This window comes from Salvelinus fontinalis, chromosome 25, assembly GCF_029448725.1.
Source record: "Salvelinus fontinalis isolate EN_2023a chromosome 25, ASM2944872v1, whole genome shotgun sequence".
NCBI lineage: Eukaryota > Metazoa > Chordata > Actinopteri > Salmoniformes > Salmonidae > Salvelinus > Salvelinus fontinalis.
In genome coordinates, this window is record NC_074689.1 from 1,751,456 (window position 1) to 1,771,162 (window position 19,707).

Below are 19,707 nucleotides of genomic sequence, written 5' to 3' on the forward strand. Positions count from 1 at the left end.
CTCTCCCTCTGTCTGCCCCACACTAAACTAACCTAGTTGGTGTAAAAGAAACACAAACAAGTAGGCACGCAATGGACTATGGTCATTGTAGTTATTTACCCCATTTTCTGTGCTAAACTACGTAGAATATTGGCCTGTTGGAAACTTCATCGCACAGTTTGTGCTTGATCCGATTCATCTCTAGAAAAAATGGAATACAAATAGTTGAACCAACATTGGTCAATTAGTAGTTTAAAAACAAATTACACTATTAGTTTGTCTGCAAACAGCTAGTTAGTCTTTTCTTAGCAAGTTGTGGCTAAAATACATTGTTAGCCACTAATGCTAAAATTGCTAGGTAGCTGGCTAGCTAGCTGTAAAATCAGAGTCAGCACAAATGTAGCTAGCTAAAATACAGCCTGATACCAGTGCTGGTGTAAGCCTATAACAGTATGTTTGTGCAATGGTATCTTCTAAATCAGAGAGGAAAAAGCAAAACATGAATATGTTAGCTAGCTAGCTACATATTAAAAATATAACATCGTATACGGTCCCCAAGGAAACACTGACTAACACTTCGGTTCCTACCCTTTCCCAATTTCACCCTGGCTTCCTGTTCTTGTGATGTCAAACAATGCATTCAAAGTGCAGCTGACTATATCAACTATTGAATTACAATAATCATTATATTCCCATGATTTAAAACAGTTCACCAATCAACAATACATCATATATATACACACACATCAGGCAGTCTTACCTGAAAGTGTTGAAATGAAAACAAAAGTGCAGAAAATGCAGACATTTATTAAAATGCTTAATTATTGGGGGGGTGAAGTTGGATTGAACAGTGAAAATCACTTAGAATTTATGTTGCCACACTAGGGTCCTGAATAATTAAAACTTGTATTATTCAAAACTGTCAAATGTTTTGTGAAAAATATTGTGATAAAATATTTTGGCCATATCACCCAGCTCTAGACTAGGAGGTCAGAGCTGGTACCATTCCTTGCAAAATATACTTTTATAATCTACTATTGAAGTTTTTGGACTACAATTGTAAGACTAATACAAAAGCTATGCACTTGGCATCAGTCTGAATAGAAAGCTTTAAGTCTTTGGTATTAAAAAAGTGAGGAATTAACTCTTGATCCAGATCAAAAGCATGGCAAATCTTTTTTACAAACACCAAAGAAAAATTCCCAAATCCCCAGTTAAGGCCTACATGGTTTACGTACTAGTAATTGTTGTACACGATCATGTTCTCTTCTGGCCATTACACACACACCAGCAATGGCCACTATGAAGCCTAATCTCTCAGATCATGATCAATTTGCATTTGTATGGTTCAAGCTCTGGTCAGTGTTACAGCAGCTGTTGCATACCAATGTTTAGGCCTGAACACAGATCATACCGCTATACAAATGTCAGTGTGGATGACTCCTTGCTATGTTATTCAGTATATCCACTTAACCCTAGCGTAGTGCAGTGTTGTCATGCCCACAGGCACTGCCCCATCAGATTTGTCCTGTTTTTACATTTTTCAGATGTTCAATTAATTACTAAACAATTAAGCCCATGTTTTATCATAATTACTTACAAACAACAAAAAAATCTATCATCGGTATTTTGCTGAGGGGGCACACTGACTGGACCAGGCAAAGAGTACCCCCCCTATTCTCCCCAGTAAGTGGTTCCTTCCAAGGTGCACAGAGCATAAGAGATGCCTAGGCAGGATGCTAGATACTCTAGTGGATGCAGTATCGTCAGGGGAGGAGAGAGTGACACACTGCGGTTGATTTGATTTTAGCTGCCGGTGATAGGCATGTTTGTAAATGAATCTGATCAAGCTATGTAGCCTATTGATTCCTTCTTGATGAATAAATCAAACAAATGTTTTGTTTCTCTGTAATACTAGCCACCTAGCAATTTTATGAAGTTGGCTTTAGCTAACCAGCTAGATTGGGAACCCATCTTACAACCTCATAAAACTAGATACAAAGCCATTTCAGGCTATCGATCTTAGCATTGCTAAACTTTAGAAAAGCAAGCAATTACTAAATGTACTGAATAAGACAACATTCCTTTCAATATTTTACCCGCAGAGATGCAGAGAAGCATATTTAGTTTCTTATTTTTTTTTTTTTTAAAGAACCACCAGTCAGGAGGATACAGACAGCTCAAGGGTTTGCTTAGATATGCAGAAAAATTACTTGATTTAAAATAAATACCAATTTAACAGGTAAATGCTTAGATAACCTACGCAGAAAAATATATATATATTTTTACATAGTAATGGGAGTAGAGGTCGACGATAATGATTTTTCAACACCGATACCGATTTATTGGAGGACCAAAAAAAAGCAGACACGATTAAAATCGGCCGATTTTTATATATATTTGTAATAATGACAATTACAACAATACTGAATGAACAATGAACACTTATTTTAACTTAATATAATCAAAATCAATGTAGTCTCAAATAAATAATGAAACATGTTCAATTTGGTTTAAATAATGCACAAACAAAGTGTTGGAGAAGAAAGTAAAAGTGCAATATGTGCCATGTAAAAAAGCTAACGTTAAAGTTCTTTGCTCAGAACATATGAAAGCTGGTGGTTCCTTTTAACATGAGTCTTCAATATTTCCAGGTAAGAAGTTTTAGGTTGTAGTTATTATAGGACTATTTCTCTCTAAACCATTTGTATTTCATATACCTTTGACTATTGGATGTTCTAATAGGTACTTTAGTATTGCCAGCCTAATCTCGGGAGTTGATAGGCTTGAAGTCATAAACAGAGCAATGCTTGAAGCATTGCGAAGAGATGCTGGCAAACCGCAGGGAAGTGCTGTATGAATGAATGCTTACGAGCCTGCTGCTGCCTACCACCGCTCAGTCAGACTGCGCTATCAAATCATAGACAATTATAATATAATAACACACAGAAATACGAGCCATAGGTCATATGGTCAAATCCGTAATCTATCATTTCGAAAACAAAACGTTTATTCTTTCAGTGAAATACAGAACCATTACGTATTTTATCTAACGGGTGGCATCCATAAGTCTAAATATTGCTGTTACATTGCACAACCTTCAATGTTATGTCATAATTACGTAAAATTCTGACAAATTACTTCGCAACGAGCCAGGCGGCTCAAACGGTTGCATATACCCTGACTTTGTGTGCAATGAACGCAAGAGAAGTGACACATTTTGCCTAGTTAATATTGCCTGCTAACATAATTTTTTAAAACTAAATATGCAGGTTTAAAAATATATACTTCTGTGTATTGATTTTAAGGCTTTGATGTTTATGGTTAGGTTCACATTGGTGCAACGACAGTGCTTCTTTCGCGAAAGCGCTTGTTAAATCACCCGTTTGGCAAAGTAGGCTGTGATTCAATGATAAATTAACAGGCACCGCATCGATTATATGCAACGCAGGACAAGCTAGATAAACTAGTAATATCATCAACCATGTGTAGTTAACTATTTATGGCTGCAAGGGGCAGTATTGAGTAGCCTGATAAAATGTGTCCATTTCAAACGGCCTCGTACAATATGCATATTATTATTACTATTGGATAGAAAACACTCTCTAATTTCTAAAACCGTTTGAATTATTTCTCTGAGTGAAACAGAACTCCTTCTGCAGCACTTTTCCTGACCCGGAAGTTCAACGTCTGAAATCGCTGCTCTATTCTTCTTCATGCCTATACATGGGCACAAGACCTATTAGTATACATACACGTCATACACCTTCCTCTGGGTGTCAAGAAGGCTGTGAGAGAAGAAATGAGGTGATTATCTCGATCTGGGATGGAATAAATCCTCTTGGAATGACGTGTACCCAATTTCCGGTACTCTGAAGAATGCAATTTGGACAGTGGGGTTGCCTTTTGTTTTGCTGACGTTATATGCGACTATTATTTCCGGCTTTGATTTTATTTGATACATGTCACCATATCATCGTAAAGTATGTTTTTTTCAATATAGTTTCATCAGATTATTGAAATTTTTTCGGGAGTTTTGCCGTGTTCAGTTCTCTTCCGTTTGTTTACATGGAGAGATCCGTGCAACCCGGCTAGCACGCTTGCTAAATGGAGAGAGAAAGTTGCCATTCTGAATCCAAACAACGACTCATCTGGACAAAGGACACCTTGTTCAACATTCTGATGAAAGATAAGCAAAAGTAAGACCCAATTAATGATGTTATTTCATATACATCTGTCGTAGTCGCCGGCGCCCAAGTGTTTCTGGCTATTGCACTAAGCTAATATAATGCTACATTTTGTTTTCGCTGTAAAACACTTAATAAATCGGAAATATTGTCTGGCATCACAAGATGCCTGTCTTTCAATTGCTGAACACTATGTATTTTTCAGAAATGTTTTATGATGAGTATTTAGTTATTTGGCGTTGGTGTCTGTAATTTTTCTGTCTGCTTTCGGTACAATTTCTGACTGTAGCTGCAATGTAAACTATGATTTATACCTGAAATATGCACATTTTTCGAAAAAAACATATGCTATACAATAAATATGTTATCAGACTGTCATCTGATGAGGTTGTTTCTTGGTTAGTGGCTATTTATATCTTTATTTGGCCGAATTTGTGATAGCTACTGATGGAGTCAAAAACTGATGGAGTAATAAAAGTGGAGTCTTTTGCTAACGTGGTTAGCTAATAGATTTACATATTTTGTCTTCCCTGTAAAACATTTTAAAAATCGGACACGTTGGCTGGATTCACGATATGTGTACCTTTCATATGCTGTATTGGACTTGTTAATGTGTGAAAGTTAAATATTTAAAAATATATATATTTTGAATTTCGCGCCCTGCACTTGAAGTAGCTGTTGTCATAAATGTACCGATGTCGGGCTTGCACGCCAAACAGGTTAACTAGTGATTATGTTAACATTGATTGTTTTTTATAAGATAAGTTTAATGCTAGCTAGCATCTTACCTTGGCTCCTTGCTGCACTCGCATAACAGGTAGTCAGCCTGCCACGCAGTCTCCTCATGGAGTGCAATGTAATCGGCCATAAACGGTCTCCAAAAATGCAGATTACCGATTGTTATGAAAACTTGAAATCGCCCATTCCAATTAATCGGTCGACCTCTAATTAGGAGTAATGATTATGTCTCTAGATTACAGGTGTTTATGGCTCCGTTTCAGGTGTTTGAAAAATGCACAATTCTCCAACCACCCCACACATCCATCGTCACGTACTTTGTGCCCCCTCTAAAATAATGGGCGCATGACACCCCTGGTACTGTAGGCAAAAGTAAAATCATTAGCTTACAAAATTATCAAAACAGCTGTGCCAAAACTTTGTGGACCCAGCCAGCATAAATGCTCAGCGTGCTAAGGTGTCATTGTTAGTCCACTGGAGCGCATCTCAGGCTGCACGAGTACTATAAAAAGGTCAATGTTCTCACGAGATAATGGTAAATGTGAAGCTTTTTGATCTACACAAAATAGTCCATGTCAAAGTGTATTTAAAAAGAATGAACTAATAGAAATTCAATAACTAAAATAGTCGTGCATAAATATTCACCCCCATTTGTTTAGGCAAGCCTAAATTAGTTCAGGACTAAAATTTGGCAAAACAAATCACATAAGTTACATGGACTGTGTAAAATAAAAGGGGTTTACATTATTATTATTTTATGACTACTCCTTCCTCTGTCAAATATTGAATTGGTAGATGGGTAACAATAACAAAATCAGACATTGGACAGATCTTTAAGTTAATAATTATACTGTGGATTTATTTAACCACCCAGACAGATCAAAGATGCAGTCGTAAGGGTGCCGAACAGTATGTGGTTCGGTATATACTTAGAAGCTCCAATGGGGTTTAAAGCAATGACTCGGGGGGGGGGGGGGAGTAGTAAGGGTGCCGAACAGTATGTGGTTCGGTATATACTTAGAAGCTCCAATGGGGTTTAAAGCAATGACTGTTGGCCAAAGAGTAGGCTTTCCAAAGAGTTCAGCCAAAGTAATTGTAACACTGCTTATTTGATGCCTGCTGATTAGAGAGCAGTTTCAGCCATTCCGAGTGATTGGAAATGAAAAACAGCATTAATATCACATTTGTTATGGATATGATACACCTTTTTTTTTTTTTTTTAAATGGTTACTCAAGCCCTTTGGAGAAGGAAAGAGATGTGTTTATCTTAACAGATTAAGTACTGAGGCAATTCATTTGTGAAGGAAAGCTGAAAAGAAAATAAACAAATAGTGGCAAGAACTCTTGATAAGAACGCAGGAGGGAGGTGTTCTCCCGCCTTTCCTTCTGGATGTTGAAGCAATACACAATAACATAGCCTATGTGAAGAGGTCCACTAAGCCCTGTTGGTGGTGCATTTACATTGTTACACAAAGTCCAGTTTTAACTGATCATTTCACAAATGGAGCTGCTTGATTACCTCCAGTGAAAAACAAACCACAGCTCTGAGATCACAACCGCAGAGAGATGACACGTTCCTACAGCATCCTGGCGTGTTCGTGGGTCAGTGGATGACGACCATTCAGCTAATGATTTTCTAGCTCCTAAACAGACATACTTCCTCTTTATATCAAACGTTCAGTTTCCGACGCCTGGAGTAGACTTTCTCAGCTGGACTGTGAATCAAATATGACAGAGTACGTGCTAGTGGGTGGGGTGGGTAGGTGAGAGGAAGACTATCATCTTTTTAAAAAGGTCAACTGCCTTTTAGGCAGGCCTTAATACTTTTGCATAACTCTTAAGATTTAATCAAACGCAAACAACTCAATTAGATTGTTCAGATCCTAAATTAGCTGCCTAGTGCCCAAACTCGTATGTCACTGACATTTAAAAAAAAAAATGTTTAGGCCTATCACGTGGCGATATGTCAGGCATCAGAATCGATTGGGCCTCTGCGATAAACCTCAAAGTTTTTTGGTCATCTCAAGTCCGATTATAGTTACATTCAGCAACACGATATACAATTGAAGTCTGAAGTTCACATACACTTATGTTGGAGTTATTAAAACTCGTTTTCAACCACTCCACAAATTTCTTGTTATCAAACTATAGTTTTGGCAAGTCGGTTAGGACATTTACTTTGCGCATGATATATTTAGTTTATTTTCCAACAATTGCTTACAGACAGATTATTTCACTTGTAATTCACTGCATCACAATTCCAGTGGGTCAGACATTTACATACACTAAGTTGACTGTGCCTTTAAAACAGCTTGGAAAATTCCAGAAATCAAAAGAAATCAGCCAAGACGTCAGAAGAAAAAAAATTGTAGACCTCCACAAGTCTAGTTCATCCTTGGGAGCAATTTCCAAACAACTGAAGGTACCACCTTCATCTGTACAAACAATAGTGCGCAAGTATAAACACCATGGGACCACGCAGCCATCATACCGCTCAGGAAGGAGACGTGTTCTGTCTCCTAAAGATGAACATATTTTGGTGCGAAAAGTGCAAATCAATCCCAGAACAGCAGCAAAGGACCATGTGAAGATGCTGGATGAAACCTGTACAAAAGTATCTATTTCCACAGTAAAACGAGTCCTATATCGACATAACCTGAAAGGCCGCTCAGCAAGGAAGAAGCCACTGCTCCAAAACCCGCCATAAAAAAGCCAGACTACGGTTTGCATGGGACAAAGATTGTACTTTTTGGAGAAATGTCCTCTGGTATGATGAAAGAAAAATGGAGCTGTTATGGAGCTTTTTTGGAGGAAAAAAGGGGAGCTCCCATTTTCCCATGATTTCAAGCAAAGAGGCACTGAATTTGAAAGTAGGCCTCGAAATACATCAACAGGTACACCTCCAATTGACTCAAATGATGTCAATTAACCTATCAGAAGCTTCTAAAGCCATGACAATTTTCTGGAATTTTCCAAGCTGTTTAAAGGCACAGTCAACTTAGTGTATGTAATCTTCTGACCCACTGGAATTGTGATGCAGTGAATTACAAGTGAAATAATCTGTCTGTAAACAATTGTTGGAAAAATTACTTGTGTCATGCACAAAGTAGATGTCCTAACCGACTTGCCAACACTATAGTTTGTTAAACCAGAAATTTGTTGAGTGGTTGAAAAACGAGTTAATGACTCCAACCTAAGTGTATGTAAACTTCCGACTTCAACTAATTATATGTGTGTGTGTGTGTATTATATATATATATATTTTTTTTTTTCTACAATAACTGCCACCATAGCTCAGACTGAGATCTATGTGAATCTATATTGGTGCCCACACTTGGTCTTAGGTGGATGAGCCTCAATCTCCTCAATTCATTTTCATATGTATAAATGATTAATCTATAGAATGGTTATGCAGACTTAAGAGTCTACATTGGAGAGTTGAAATCCCCTGCACGTTAACTAGTGGGGAAACTCCCTTTTGTTACTTTACATGTCTATTTTTCAGGTGTAGTATAGTTTGTGTTCATATAGTTTGTTTAGGCTCAGTGAGAATGAGGAGAGTTCAACCCATGGCGAAAGGTACCACCCTGTCTTTACAGTAGGATTCAGTCTGCATATTGGTTGGTCAAAGTGCAATGGCAGGTATGACTGCGTCATTTAAACCCAGAAGTAAAGGTGTGGCAATTCTTGAGAAGAAAAAAAAACTACCACTTAAGGTGTTGAATTGTGAGATAGATAAATGTGGTTGTTTTGTTATAATTAAAAGGCACTTTACAAGGACAGGACATTCCACCACCCTGATTTCCTCACTAAGGTATTTCTAGACTTCTTAGAATTAAAAACTCAGACACTGCAGTGGTTGGAGGAGATTTTAATTGTTTGTTGAACACCCTTATTTGACAAGTTTCCCAGTAGCATAGTTTCACCCTCTCCTCAAGCTAGGTTGCTTAAATCTATTTGTGATCATCTGGGGTATGCTGATGTCTGGAGAACCTTTCATCCCTCAAACAGAATATTCACCTTTTTCTCTGCACCTCATGGATGTCAGACTAGAAAATATTACTTTTTTATGCCCAGGACATCTTTGCAGTAAGTTTTATCTGCTCATGCGGAGGTGATCCTGGACATAAAATTCAAATGTATTAAGTTTAAAGGATTTCTCTCAATCAACAGATTACCCCTCGCTCCTTTGGGAAACCTGTAAAGCATATGCTGGGGGTCTGATTATGTCATACTTAGCCACTAAGAGGCGGGAAAAAACGTGAAAAGCAATAAACGTTAGAGGGTGAATTGGCAACTAAAGAGAAGGACTACATTAAAATTCCCACTCCTGCCTGCCCTATCAAAATAAATCAGTACTTAGATCAACGTTTGACTCCTAACACAGGACGCTGAAAATAAAATTTGATTTGTCAGGCAAAAGCTTTATGAACATGGCGATAATATTTGGCATACCTAGCTTAATTAAGAGAGCAGACTCCCAGTCAATTGCTACTATTACTGATTCTGATGGCAACCATTTATATGAAAATGGCAAAATTAGTAATTTAGGACATTTTATGCAAATCTTTATGCCTCAGAAATGACACACCCAAATTAACAGAAGACTTCTTTTCTAAGATTGAGCTCCCTACTATTTCCAAAGAACAGAATACGTTACATGTGTTGGACCTAATTCCTATATTTAAACTGAGCTTTTGTGTTTAATTTCTGTCTATGTTCGTAAAATAACAAACATCATTTTTTTCTTTGTTACTGTATCTCTTAATATGGGAGAAAATTGTAACACTCCAATAAAATAAAATATATATATTTTTTTTTTAAATACTATTACAACAAGTGCCCCAGGACCAATGGAAGCAAAATAACATCCAAGATCCATCACCATATTTTATGAGGTACTTTTCTGACCATAGCCCCACCTGGAGTTTGCTAAACAGCATTGGAATAGGTGCTATGGTCAGAAGACATGAAAATAGCTCTCTTTGGCCATATACCAGTGGTGGGTTTGGTGACGAAAGAAGGATATCATATGCAGAAAAGAACCTCGCAAAAAGAGGGCGCTGAAGTATTGAAAACAGGGGTGCAATAATTGACCCTTTGAGATAATAAATAAATACAAATTATTTACAATCTTTCTCTGAGCAATTGGATTAGAATAAAATATATATTTTTTTTTAATTAGGAGCATAAAATATAGCTATTTGTATTTATTTTATACAGTATTTTTTGCTCATCTTCAAGGGTGAGGTCATAATTTGACCTGACTGTACATGCCTAGAACCATATCTCATGATTAAGTGAATTCAACATTGGGCCCCACTATGACATGTTTATGGATGGATGTGTGTGGGCCGGTAGATTGACTGTCTTGGTGTAATAGCAGGGCAGGGTCTTTCAAAGGAAATGTTATTTGATATAAGACAACATATCTTCTTATGGCTGCAATCGCGTTAACGGGATGATATGACAACAGCCAGTGAAAGTGCAGGGCGCCAAATTCAAACAGAAATCTCATAATTAAAATTCCTCAAACATACATGTATTTTATACCATTTTAAAAGGTAACCTTGTTGTTAATCCCACCAGAGTGTCCGATTTCAAATAGGCTTTACAGCGAGAGCACCACAAACGATTATGTTAGGTCACCGCAAAATCACAGAACAGTCATTTTCCCAGCCAAAGAGAGGAGTCACAAAAAGCAGAAATAGAGATAAAATGAATCACTAACCTTTGATGATCTTCATAGGACTTCATGTTACACAATACATATATGTTTTGTTCGATAAAGCTCATATTTATATCCAAAAACCTCAGTTTACATTGGCATGTTCAGAAATGTCTCCAAAATATCCAGAGAAATTGCAGAGAGATTTTTTTCTCAGGTTTTTGCCTGCCATACGAGTTCTGTTATACTCACAGACATCATTCAAACAGTTTTAGAAACTTCAGAGTGTTTTCTATCCAAATCTACTAATAATATGCATATCTTATAATTTGGGGATGAGTAGAAGGAAGTTGAAATAATATGCATATATTAGCAACTGGGACTGAGGAGCAGGCAGTTTACTATTGGCACCTCTGTGCACCTTTCATCCAAGCTACTCAATACTGCCCCTGCAGCCATAAGAAGATATTGTGGGCTAATAGGAACGCTATCAGAAATGGCTCTTACTCTATGCCAATCCCATTTGATCAGGAGACTGTCATGAAGCTGCAATGTAGTGAGTGTGTCAGCAGCTAAGGATGACAGACGTAAACCTGCATGGGATAATGTACAGTTATGACTAACTGCTGTTCCCTAGCTAAACCCATCGAACAATCAGAGGCTGTGTGTGGGGGTGTGTGTGGTCAGGGGTACGAGGTGTGCTCTTTCATGCATGTGGAAACATTTCCATTCGGTTGTAAACCAGTTATTGCCTCATACTGCCATAATGACTCAGAAATTACTTTTGCAGCAAAACTACAGACCCCAGATTCTAAAGGCTAATGGCAGGAAGGATGTCTCCTTAGTTCCCATTAACACCATGCCCCACCTTCCACAGGTGATAATTAAAAGGCACAGATTCAGACAACCCAGAGTTCCAACCCCACAGGACAACCTGCGGTACCCGGGTATTGCGCAATCTGCGTACTTCCTAATGACCCTCTCCTGTCCCAGCTAAACTGGGGCCAGGGAAATCCAAGCAATAACACCTCAAAGTGTGTGGTGATGCTCACCGCAGCACAAATATCTCCTACAGTCTTCATGAGTCAAAAAGGTTGGACCAGTTCCAGAAAATGGACATGGGGCTTTCCCACCCGGACAAGAGATGACTGAATGAATAAAATAAATTAAAGAGACCCGTTCCGAACTGAGAAATAGACCTGTTCCATATAGACCTCATCGGATCCAGACCCAGTCCGATTTGAATGAGGAAAGCCGCAGCAGTCATTTAAGTTACTTTATTAACCTCTGTAGGGTATGTGGGACGGTAGCGTCCCACCTCGTCAACAGCCAGTGAAGCTGCATGGCGCCAAATTCAAAAACAACAGAAATCCCATAATTTAAATTCCTCAAACATACAAGTATTTTACACCATTTTAAAGATACACTTGTTGTAAATCCAGCCAAAGTGTCCGATTTCAAAAAGGTTTAACGAGGAAAGCACACCAAACGATTATGTTAGGTATGAGCCAAGTCACAGAAAAAGACAGCCATTTTTCCAGCCAAAGAGAGGAGTAACAAAAAGCAGAAATAGAGATAAAATGAATCACTAACCTTTGATGATCTTCATCAGAAGACACTCATAGGACTTCATGTTACACAATACATGTATGTTTTGTTCGGTAAAGTTCATATTTATATCCAAAAATTTGAGTTTAGGCGAGACGCTACTGTCTCACTTGGCAAAAAGCCAGAGAAAATGCAGAGCGCCAAATTCAAATGAATTACTATGAAAATTACTATAAAAATCTAACTTTCCTTAAATCACACATGAAAGATACTAAATGAAAGCTACACTGGTTGTGAATCCAGCCAACATGTCAGAATTCAAATAGGCTATTCGGCAAAAGCTGAGGATAGCACCATTGTAAACAAAGAGAGATAAGCACATTTCAACCCTGCATGCGCGACACAAAACGCAGAAATAAAAATATAATTCATGCCTTACCTTTGACGAGCTTCTGTTGTTGGCACTCCAATATGTCCCATAAACATCACAAATGTCATTTTGTTCGATTAATTCCGTCGATATATATCCAAAATGTCCATTTATTTGGCGCGTTTGATCCAGAAAAACACCGGTTCCAACTTGCTCAAACGTGACTAAAAATACCTCAAAGGTTACCTGTAAACTTTGCCAAAAAATGTCAAACTACTTCGGTAATACAACTTTAGGTATTTAACGTTAATAATCGATAAAATTTAAGACGGGATGATCTGTGTTCAATACAGGATTAAAACCAACTATAGCTAGCTTTCTGGTCACACGCTTCTATCTAACAGGACACTTCAAGTGACTCTCGTTCAAGATGGCCGTACTTCTTCATTACACAACAGAATAACCTCAACCAATTTCTCAAGACTGTTGACATCCAGTGGAAGCGGTAAGAACTGCAAGCAGGTCCTTAGAAATCTGGTTTCCCAATGAAAACTCATTGAAAAGAGAGTGACCTCAAAAAAAAGAATCTGAATGGTTTGTCCTCGGGGTTTTGCCTGCTAAATAAGTTATGTTATACTCACAGACATGATTCAAACAGTTTTAAAAACTTCAGAGTGTTTTCTATCCAAATCTACTAATAATATGCATATCTTATCTTCTGGGGATGAGTAACTGGCAGTTTAATTTGGGCATGCTTTTCATCCAAAATTCCGAATGCTGCCCCCTACCTTAGAGAAGTTAACCGGAGCTGATTAAGCGTGACAGGAGGGAAAGAGGTGCCTATCTAGCAGGCAAGGAGCAGCCATACTGTGAGTGAGTGACAAGGGGAGGAAGGAGCGAGAGACAGCAACCAACCAAGCCGACTCGCACTATTTTAGACTAATAGCTGCCATAGCTAGGTTATTTATCACCAAATATGATTACATAGTACCTGTCTTGACTGCATCAAACTGGGAGAAGCTAGATACCTAGCTAACGTTTGCTAGCTAGGCTAATTGAGACCGCAGTGCATGCACTTTCTAATCCTACAGTTACAACTAAAAACAACTCCATTCTGAATATTAAGTAGCAGCCTACCTTTCACCTCTTGGTCGTTGTAGCCTATCCTTCTCCTTTAACTTTTAATTCCGTAATTTGAATTCCATCTTCCAATGATTAGATATTCCCTAACATTTGCCACACACAAAGCGAGGCTCTATGGCTGTAGCCTATTGGCACTTTGACTCATGACTGGTCAACAACAAGCTACACGTGCCAAGGACCACTCTCGTGAAAAGAGCAGCATAAAATAATAAATGATTCTCTCTGTCTCTGTCCAGATATGTCAGTTAAAATTACACATACTTGAGACCAGTGAGTCATATCAGACCCAGACCATTATTGAGAATTTTGGATCCGGACCTGGCTCTCGGGTACAGGTGGCTCTGTGAAGACCTCTACTACAAACAACCCTTTAAAACAACACCCAAGATGCCACCAGACCCCTAGTGTGTGGGTGCGTACACCATTAGGTCATTCCTGCCTTTTGCTGTCATAGGCCAGAGCAATAGCCTCCACAATCCATGAGATGGATAAGCAAAACAGACAAAGTTGGTCACACAAACAAACAGACACCCCTGGTCCGCTCAATGTACATGCATAACGCTTGCAACGGACAGAGGACACCTCAAGCAAACGAGGCGAAAAGCTCAAAAGCTAGAAACATGTAGGACTTAGTCAAATGCAATCCTCCAGGACTGCCGTTCAGAAGAAAAACCATGCCGCGCAGAGACAAGAGATTCAACTTCACCGAGTTTGCCCCATTAGGTTTGCACTATATACAGTGCATTCGGAAAGTATTCAGACCCCTTGACTTTTTCTACTTTGTTGTTACATTACAGCCTTGTTCTAAAATTCATTAAATTGTTTATCAATCTACACACAATACCACATAAAGACAAAGTAAAAACAGGTTTAGAAATGTTTGCAAATGTATGAAAAATAAAAAAGTAATCATATTTACACAAGTATTCAGACCCTTACTTAGTACTTTTTAAGCACCTCTGGCAGCAAGTACAGCCTTGAGTCTTCTTGGGTATGAGGCTACAAGCTTGGCACACCTGTATTCTCCTATCCTTCTCTGCAGATCCTCGCAAGCTCTGTCAGGTTGGATGGGGAGTGTTCCTGCACAGCTATTTTCTGGTCTCTCCAGAGATGTTCGATCGGGTTCAAGTACAGGTTCACCTTCCAACAGGACAACGACCCTAAGCACACAGCCAAGACAATGCAGGAGTGGCTTCGGGACAAGTCTCAATGTCCTTGAGTGGCCCAGACAGAACTTAAACCCGATCGAACATCTCTGTAGAGACCTGAAAATAGCTGTGCCGCGACACTCCCCATCCAACCTGACAGAGCTTGAGAGGATCTGCAGAGAAGAATGGGAGAAACTCCCCAAATACAGGTGTGCCAAGCTTGTAGCGTTATACCCATGGAGACTTGAGGCTGTCAACTATGCCTCAAGTCCTCAACTGTCAGCTTCATTAAATAGTACCCGCAAAACACCAGTCTCAACATCAACAGTGAAGAGGCGACTCTTGGATGCTGCCCTTCTAGGCAGAGTTCCTCTGTCCAGTGTGTGTTCTTTTGCCCATCTTAATATTTTCTTCTTATTGGCCAGTCTGAGATATGGATTTTTCTTTGCAACTCTGCCAGAAGGCCAGCATCCTGGAGTCACCTCTTCACTGTCCTCCTGCTCAGTTGTGCACTGGGGCCTCCCACTCCTCTTTCTATTCTAGTTAGTCAGTTCGCTCTGTTCTGTGAAGGGAGTAGTACACGGCGTTGTACGAGATCTTCAGTTTCTTAGCAATTTCTCGCATGGAATAGCCTACATTTCTCAGAACAAGAATAGACTGACGAGTTTCAGAAGAAATTCCCCTGTTTCTGGCCATTTTGAGCCTGTAATTGAACCCACAAATGCTGATGCTCCAGATACTCAACTAGTCTAAAGAAGGCCAGTGTTATTGCTTCTTTAAAAAGGACAACAGTTTTCAGCTGTGCTAACAATTGCAAAAGGGTTTTCTAATGATCAAGTAGCCTATTAAAATTATAAATTTGGGTTAGCTAACACAACGTGCCATTAGAACACAGGAGGGATTGTTGCTGATAATGGGCCTTTATTTACATGGTGTACATTCTATAAAATAAAAAGCTTTCCAGCTACAATAGTAATTTACAACATTAACAATGTCTACACTGTATTTCTGATCAATTTGATGTTATTATTTCAAATGGACAAAAGAGGGATTTGGGGCATTTCAAAGTGACCCCAAACTTTTGAACGGTAGTGTACATAATAACAAGCTAGGTTGTCTTTCTCTGTTTGAGTTTCAACTGCTAGGGAAGGAAGACAACGTGTCTACTAGACAGAATCAATCTAAAAAAGGCACAAACCTGTCGAGTCGCATTGCACGTTAACCTTTTTTCCTCATCTGTCATATTTTGGTTCAGACTCAGGTCACAAAATCAAATCATTAAACAATATACTACTTACTAGTAATACTTTTATTGTTTTAGAAACATTATAAAGAATAGTAATTTGTTTGTTGTTGGTGTAATTTTTGCAGAATTATTTTTTTTTTTGCTAATAATCTTTTTTGTTTTAAAATCTACTTGCCACGGTGGCTGGTGGACCAAAAAGTAAAATGTATGCCCCGGTGGTGGAGATGTTGCCTACCCTCACCACCTGGTGACGAGCTTGGAGGGGCCTATGGTGTTGAACACTGAGCTGTAGGCAAAGAACAGCATTCTCACATTATCTATTCTTCTTATCTAGGTGGGTGAGGGAAGTGTGAAGTGCAAAATAGATTGCGTCATCAATGGATCTTTTGGAGCGATATGCAAATTAGAATGGGTCTACGGTGTCTGGGATGATGGAGTTGATGTGTGCCATAACCATTCCTTGAGTTATTTTAGATGATTTCTGACTGTTTTGAGGAAGTGTAGACTGGCTACGGCGTCACAAAATGGACAAACAGTACTATAGGCGCTTTTTTTCTTGTTTTTCAAGCAAAGGTCTTGTAAGGGAGTTTGCGAGCACACTCGTTCGGTATACCTGAATTTGGTGAGGCGCCAGCCGAACTGAAGGATGTTGACGCATTTAGAGTTCTTGTGAATAGGAATGATGGTGGTCAGCTTGAGACGTGGGGATTACAGACTGGGACAAGAAGAGGCTGTTCTACACATGCTCTGAGAACGCACCCTGGAATAACATCCGGACCCACGGCCTTACGAGTGTTGACCAGATTAAAGACCATACTCGCGTCTGCCTCGGAGAGCGAGATCACCCAGTCCACTGTGTCAGCGGGGACCCTCATGCACATGGAGGGGGGAAATCATGGAGGGGGGGGGGGGGGGGGGGGGGGGGGATCACCATTGAAATGACTAGCTTCTGAAGGGGAAGCTCCAGATAGCCAAGAATAAGCTGATCATGGTAGTAATGAATGTGATTGTTCGATAAGTTTAGCTAACAGTACACCTAAAATTTACAGTTGATAGGATGCGTGTAACCAAATGAAAAATCTTCATAACAAATTTGGCTGAGTGTGCTTCCGACATACCTCTCCTTCTAAGGGGATGCCCACATAACACGATAATTAGTATAGCCATGGTAGTTTCACCCTCAGATTGGGTGCTAGCAAGCCGGCTAGGTAGTGCTAGGTATCAACAGCCAATCCAGTAGGGGCTGGAAGCTATAGTGAGCTTTGATTGGTCAATAACGTTGCAATATCGCAGAGTATTTGCATAAAGTTCAGCTTTCCCCAACTTTGGTCCTGCTCCTTCGCCACTTCAAATCCCCTCATTGAAAATGTATGAGGCGCCGTCGTTTCATTGTTGTTACGTGAAAATGTACTGTTACTTTCCCCAAAAGCCAAATATGGTGTAAATGCAGACCGCAATTGGGGCCATTTCTTGATGTGGGTGTTCCCTGATATTAGGAAAAGCCCACTGTCATTGGACAGTCCCAGTGTTATGAGATTGATGGTTCCTTGACACAGATTTGTTTGCGTGGCAAGTTAAGAAAATAGTTAGGGTTAAGCTTAGCTACAATTGTCAACATCTGTTGTCCACGACCGAAAAAAACGGCCATGGACCAATGGGTGTAACTTGATATCAAGAAACGCCTATATCAGAAAACGCCCCTAATTGCGGTCCGCAAATTACACCCTAATCCAAAAGTCGACTGTTGTCACATGGCTTTAACTATTATTATTTAAAAAATAATAATAATACTCTAAAGCTAGCTCACGTCTGTAGTTAAATGTCTGCAATAACGTGCCGAAATGTATATTTTACCAACGTTTTAAATTGCCATCTTTATCGACAATACCATTCAGTCATCCCCATTATTATCTGGCTAGCATTGCTAGCTAAACCTTTCCGTTACAACCATGCCAAGTGACAGCGTAGCTTGCTGCTAACTAGCATTGCCTGTCAAGTCCCAACGTGTCTGAGTGTTTTAGAAGATAACGCGCTAACAAAAACTTTCTCAGCTTAACAAGGGAATTTTACAGATTTACAGACAGTACATGTAATTTATATAGTTCCTGCTTAGTTTAGTAGACTTACCCAACTCCGCCTCGCCTCCCGCTGCCTTGTGTGGACGTGCTGAGGTAGCTATGGATGCACTAACAAGCCGACTAAACAACTCCACGATTTACAATCGAGTTGAGCAGCAGCGACTAGTGTAGGCGGACTGGAGTTCAGACGTCACATAAAGTTACGTTTTTAACTTTATTTATCAGGGAGTCAAACTGAGACAGAGCTCTCTTTTACAGATGAGACCTAAATTACACGCATCAAAATATAAAGATAAACTGCAAGCAGGGGAAAAAACACGGTCATAAAAAGCAAACACATTCATCAGTAATAATATCCTCAATCGGCCAACTTTGTGAATTGCACTAGATGCACCAAAACATCAAATGTAATTACATTTAGAAAATTGTTCCACAAATACGTTGAAAGAAAACTAAAAGCTGATTTGCCATCTCCGTAAAGACCAAAGGAATTTCCAGAGTTAGCCATCACTGAGACCGGGTATAGTAACTCATTTGTCTAAAGTTGAGTAATGATGTTAGGTACGGTTGGACTTTTTGTAAAATGACTTACTTTATAAATGAAAACATAGCAATGTATCAACCAACCTAAGTCACATCAAAGAGAGCCAACCAACTTTCTGGTAGAGAATGTAGTGATGAGTACCATAACTGTCACCCATAATAAAGCGTAGTGGGCTTTAATGAAGTGGCAGCTGCGTTCATATAGATGATGTCGCCATAGCTAAAACCGATAGGAACGTGGATTGAATAATCTGCTAATAGTAGGGTGCTAGGGGGTAACTGTCATAAATCACAAATAAAGCTATCCCCAGTAAAATTGGACCACAACTCATAAACCCACCCCCTGCACTGCTCACACCTAATCCAGTCCCCACATGTGACTGAAAACAGGGGGAGAGATGCCAATTGAAATGCTCTCTCTCGTAAAAACGTAGCTAGCTATCTAGCTTAATGACAAAGTGCTGTGTAAAATAGCTAAACGGCTATAAAGTAACATTAGCTGTAAAGCTATCAATCACTAGTGGTAACATTTACAACTGCATTTTACCTCAGACGATCTGGTAGTAAGGTTGCTAGCTAAAACTCCTAGCAGTTTATTACGCTAACTAGCTAGCTGGCAAGCATTTACTGCTGGTGAAGTTGCTAGCTAGAAAGTTAGCATAAACTAGCGCTAACTGGGCTAGTCATTGTCTAAATGAGAGGAAGAAACACATTCATAACCATAAAGGGGTAACTAGCCCCTGGGGGGATTGCCCCCAACATATTACTACTTTACTCAAAAATTACTAAATTTTTCTCTTTAATTAATTAAACAAGTGGATTATTTATGTTAAGGCTTTCCTATTTAAAAATAATAATAATTATAGATCTAACTTCATTGGAATATATCTACAACTTTTTCAAAATTATAAAACATTTGATAAACTTACCACAAAATCGTTTTATTGAAGTATCTCAAAGTTGTGAAGACAGAGTACATTTTTTGTTGAGCACAAGCAGTGGCGGCCAAGGAAAGTGTTTGGAAAATATTTTGAAATCTTGAGATCTTAATGTGAATTA

The 19,707-nt window shown here is 39.1% G+C and overlaps 1 protein-coding gene across 1 annotated transcript in view; it reads right to left on the reverse strand.

Moving 5' to 3' along the window:
* Positions 1-18,246, reverse strand: part of LOC129822734 (anion exchange protein 2-like) — a 126,463-nt gene extending 108,217 nt beyond the window's left edge. Inside the window, exon 1 of the mRNA XM_055881084.1 lies at positions 18,155-18,246. The gene's annotated coding sequence lies outside the window, so the exon portion shown is untranslated. The remainder of the gene's footprint in view (positions 1-18,154) is intronic.
* Between the last annotated feature and the right edge of the window lie 1,461 nt (positions 18,247-19,707).